The sequence below is a fragment of the Pinus tabuliformis genome, chromosome 9, assembly GCF_031772625.1.
Source record: "Pinus tabuliformis cultivar Carrire ecotype Pingquan chromosome 9, CPIR1, whole genome shotgun sequence".
Lineage (NCBI taxonomy): Eukaryota > Viridiplantae > Streptophyta > Pinopsida > Pinales > Pinaceae > Pinus > Pinus tabuliformis.
The window spans coordinates 546,045,514-546,051,200 of record NC_142307.1 but is presented as its reverse complement, the minus strand read 5'-3'; positions in this window follow the sequence as shown (position 1 = coordinate 546,051,200).

The following is a 5,687-nucleotide window of genomic DNA, read 5'->3' as shown; positions in this document are numbered from 1 at the left end:
GTGGTTGGACTATAATTTGCAGGAGAAGTTGTTGTTTAGAGGAGGAAAGTTATGCATTCATGACTGCTCAATGAGAGAGAATATCATTCGGGAGAAGCACAGTGGAGTTCTAGCTGGACATTTCGGCATTGAAAAGACATTAGAGCAGCTCAACCATTTTTATTATTGGCCAAAAATGCGAAGGGATGTGCAGAGATTCGTGACCAAATGTAAAGTGTGTCAGTTGGCAAAGGGACACAGTCAAAATAAAGGACTTTACACGCCATTGCCCATTCCAAGTAGACCGTGGGACTCAGTCAACCTGGACTTCGTCTTGGGTCTACCAAGGACACAATGGGGTTATGATTCGGTGATGGTAGTAGTGGACCGGTTTTCTAAGATGGCACATTTCATCCCTTGCAGAAAGACCAGTGATTCCACCCACGTGGCCCACTTGTTCTTTACAGAGATCGTCAGGCTACACAGTCTACCTAAGTCCATTCTCTCTGACAGGGACGTGAAGTTTACAGGGCACTTTTGGCGCACCCTGTGGAAGAAGATGGACACACAGTTAAGTTTTAGCTCTGCTTATCACCCGCAGACCGATGGGCAAACAGAGGTGGTAAACAGAATTCTGGGAAACCTGCTACAGAGTTTGATTGGTGAAAATTCACGAATGTGGGATCGAGTACTTGCCCAGGCAGAGTTCGCTTACAATGACTCACCCAATCGCAACATGGGTTGCAGTCCTTTTTAGATCTTGTATGGCATGCATCCTCGCGGAGTGCATGAGTTGCGAGATCTAGGACAACAGGAAAGACAAAGTGTTTATGGGGAGGATTTTGCTAACGCGATGAAAGATTTGCACGAGCAGGTGAAAATCAAGTTGTAGGACAACAATAAAAAATATAAGTAGCAAGCAGATTTGAAATAGAGAGAAGTGTAGTTTAACGTAGGGGATGAAGTCCTTGCGCATCTGCGCAAGGAATGTTTCCCTAGAGGTGCATACAACAAGCTGAAGTACAAGAAGATAGGTCCCTGCAAAATTCTCCGGAAATTTTCAGCCAATGCTTACGAAATACAACTGCCACCAGGAATAGGCATCTCACCCATCTTCAATGTGGCAGACCTCTTACCATACACTGTTGGTTCAAAGGAAGACAGTACCACACGGCCTACACAGGACACCCAAGACGGAAGTGATACTTGGATGAGACAAATTCCTTATGTTCAGCCCCCCGAGATCAAGAGGATCCTCGACACTCAGGTGGCCAAGTGAACTTGGCGGAAAGAGTATCTGCAATATCTGGTCAAGTGGAAGAACCTTCCTATTGAGGACAGTTCATGGCTTGACGCCAGGAAGATAGAGCAGGCGGGTTATTTAGTCGAGAAGCTCATGGACCAGAGTCATGATTTCTTTTTACCCCGGGAGCCTGATGCAGGAGCATCTAGCTAAGGGCACCATGACTGGGTGTTGGTCTCTGCCAAGGTGGAAAGTTTATCAGTGTTTGGTTTCTTTATGTTTAATTATTCAAAGAAGAATGTAGGGACTTGTTGTTTCTTTTTAATTTCAGTATTAGTTTGGGAACAATATAGTTAGTTAGGGTCACTGTCACAATTGTTTGTCTTTTAGTGAATAATTTTCTTATAACTGTTTCTTCCATTTAGAACAAAAAAAAAGACATCCATGTCAATTGTAAAATCTTGCAGCAAGAAGAACCGAATGAATTAACAGTTATGTAAGTAATAAAAGAAACAATTGAAGCGTAACTGTGCACAGTTCAGGTAACTGTGGGAAAACAATACAAATGCAAAATGTAAATCATTCTGAGGGTTTCAACATACGAGTACAGTAATAGAAGATAGAGAAAAATTTTCTTTCATTCGAATCCATCTGTAACAGTCATTGAAATTTTTATCTACGCTTTCCTAGTCATTGAATAACCCATAATAAGCAGATACGGTGCATGCATATTCTTTCATTTATTTTCTCTTCAAAAGAACAGAAGGCAGACAAGGGAACTTGCACGAGAACTCCCAACACGAAGGCTGGCAAACAACAAATGGAGTCCATGACCAAAAGAACCAGGTTCGTCTCGAACAAGTTCAACCGAGAACGAGTAAATAACACTGAGTAACCAAATTCAGGACAGAGGTAACAAATACAACCGAAATCCACTGTAATTCCTTTCATTCCAAAAACAAAATGTTTGTATACATATGACAGAGTCCAGGTATAACCTAATGAACAGCCAAAGAACCAAATGAACCAGCAGAACCCTAGGTGAAGGTTTTGGACGACCTAACTCCTATACAAGACTTGACAATCCCAGAACTGCGAAATACAACCAAGGGCTTGTACCAAGCTCCAAAACAGTATTTAACCATTACGCAACCATGGATTGCAAACGAGGGTTTGTACCAAACTAGCTGGGTCGCATAGCGACAACACAAGTTCCAAGTAGACAAGAACCGAGACTCGGTCCACAGAAATGACAGAAACTATTAATAAAAACAAGTTGAAATAGTGGCAGAGCCTATCGGAAAAGGACCTGTGGCGCTCACACCAACCACGTCAAGGATCAAACCCCCGACTTGTGCAATCAAAACAGAGCAAGACTTTTAGCCCGATTGTCAACAGTGAAAGGAAAACGAAGGGTGATGAACTATATACACAGTGAGGAATTTTTTTTTTTTTTTTTTTTACCTAGAGGTCTAGCCGCGTGGGAAGAATGCCAACCAACTGAGCCAAAAACCACAGTGAGAGCCTGGGACCGAGGAACAACTTTTGTTAGAACTGGAAAAGACAAGGAGAAAAATAAATCACGGAGTGATAGTTTTACCTAGAGCGAACTGTGAGCAGGAGGAGCCACCGCAGCTGCGACCTATAGCATGCACACCATTAGTCAAACTTAACAAGCAGGAGAACCACAAGGAATCAAGAATAGCAGAACAAATATCAGTTGAGAAGCCGAACAGACAATTATAGTGGTCATTTTCATACACGAATGAGCAAAGCACCGTTCTGTGCCCAAGGGGCCGAGCAAACTAGTCACTAGGACAAGCGACAAAGCCACACCAGCAAGTAGCATAACCCATAGCCGGCACAGGCAGAGCCTGTGGCTCATTTCCAACCATCCACAACCAAAAACTCACTTCCAAACCAAACCCTCAGCGCAACAAAGCTGCGAATGCGAAAATGAACAAATGACATGGTAAACAGGGTTTTGGCATAGACAGAGGAGCGAGAGAACAATAACCAAGGCAAGGACCACCAACACAGCAAGAATTAATGTCAGTCATAAATGCCACCCAAACGAAGTCCAGAACCATCCAACAATTAACCACTAATCACCATTGTTAAGCCATAAAATCACTGTTTAATCATTTACTTATTGATTAGTGCATTATTGTGTTATTGATTAGCATAATTGCATGGAACTACGGGATGGTCCCATCAAAATAACACCTTAGGAACTTAGTATTCAACCTTCAACAAAACCTTAGGCACAATCATGTCAAATAAATTACATGTTAAAAATATCAGGAAATAGATAACTTTTAAAAACAAATGGAAAAAAAAAAACCAGTGTTAAGAATATCCTTATTTCTTGTTCTAGAAGAGTCATGTTCCTTAAATTTGGAAATTATTTTCCCACAATAAAGGTTCCTCGCTATTATGGCCTAGGTTTTTAGGATCATGAGATTGATCCAACATCATATTGGATTGTGGAGACAAAATGATTCAACTTTCCAAGATGAGTACCTCACTTGGTTGAATGAAGGTGCTAGATGTGAGTAGTGTCAAAACCTTAGGGAGGTAGAACATTAAGGCCTAAGAAAATATATCACCACTTGTCCACTGAAAGAAAAAAAATTCAATCCCACAATGGCCTTTGGGTGTACATTTCGTTGGATGGATATCACACTTTGAGATATGATTGTCTAATACACTGATAAGTGTACATATATTATCACAATGCCCCTCACAGTCAGACCCTATAGTTGTGTCCTATAATATTAATCATATTATACTATTTAATTATAAATTATGACTATCAGATAATTATTAGTTTGAATAATTAGTCTGAAATTACGTTTTTAGTATTTCTGTATACATGAAAATATTCAGAAAAGGGTACTTTTTGTGACTAGTTAATTTCGAGTGAATCTAAATACATAAGAAATTATGGTGCCTCGATGTTTCTCTAGCGGTTATTCGCTCATTGTACCAATTGCTCCCATGTCCTCTACTACTTTTGGTGAATTCCTCTTTGATGATGTCCAATGCCAATGCAATGGACATTTATCCTTGATGTTTTTATGAGCCAAAGCGAAGCTCCACAAGTAACAACCAAAATTTAGCCTCAAATATATTATTGGGGGCCAAAATGCAGTAATTATATGACAAGCTAAGAAACAATGCATGTTAATCATCTTCCCTTTAATATCGATTAATAATTTCTTTGCATGATCATGTAATACTAAAGTGTCAAGTAGGGACGTGTAAAGTTAGTCATCCATCAATATCACCTTTGAGAGTGCTTAGTAGTTAATACTTCCAATTACACACACAATAGATCACCAACTTTAAGGATAACAATATAAACGCAACAAAAATGAAATTAAAAGAAATGCTAGGAAGTCAAGTTCGACTAATCTTGAGTCAATAAAATACCAAGCCCTTCACATTAGCAAGGCATTCTTAGGCACTAAAATATAAAATCCTTCCATTGCATCATTTTCACATTTTCTTTAATTTCTTTAATTGAGAACATAACTTTTAAAAAAAAAACATTGAAAAAGGTCTCAAAATTCTAACAAATGCTCGAGTGATTGTCGTATCAATCAAATAGAAAGGCAATCATTCGATATGCTTTTAACTTGCAAAATATATTGAAGAATATGAAGTTTTTTTTATCCCTTGATCCTAATCAAATTGTAATCCATGGGTTCGAGTCAAGTAATCAATTTCCCTCCAAGATAGTTAAGAGATCACTTTGGAGAAGGACTTCTAGAAGCATTGGGATAGTAGAAATGGAATTAACTAGGAGGAAAATGAAGCACTTTAGTGGGTGTTCCAAAATATTTGAATGCAACTGAAAATGATGTTATACTCCCTCCACACATTTTAAAATAGAAACCATTCAGCTGCATCTCATTTATTTTCCACCTTTATGTAATACAATTCTTTGAGCAAGAATAGAGCATTCATAAATATTGTCATGAAAGAGGACTCTTCATAATCCTAATAAGTTGGGATCTAACAAATAAACAATTTCATGTAGTGAATAAATCTTACATGGTAGATTTCAGTGATTAAAATGACAACTTTATTCTTAATCTCATTACAAAATAAATAAATTCAACCCTAACTAGTTGGGATCTAACAAATCAAGAATTTCATGTAGTAAAGTAAACTTACATGGTAGATCCCAATTATTTGCAATGAAAACTTTATTCTTGATCTTATTACAACATAGATCAATGCAAGAGTACATACATATTTCCTTATCTAAGACAAACTTTGAATGCATTCTGAGATTTCATAAAAATATAGTGATACGATTTACCTGTAGGACATGAGAAAGCTATCTACATCTGACACCTGTCACTGGACAATAGTGTTATTGAGTCACCATCTCATGGCATTAGAATCATGTAGATATAAATTGTTATAGATATATCTTGCAACACATATTCAACAC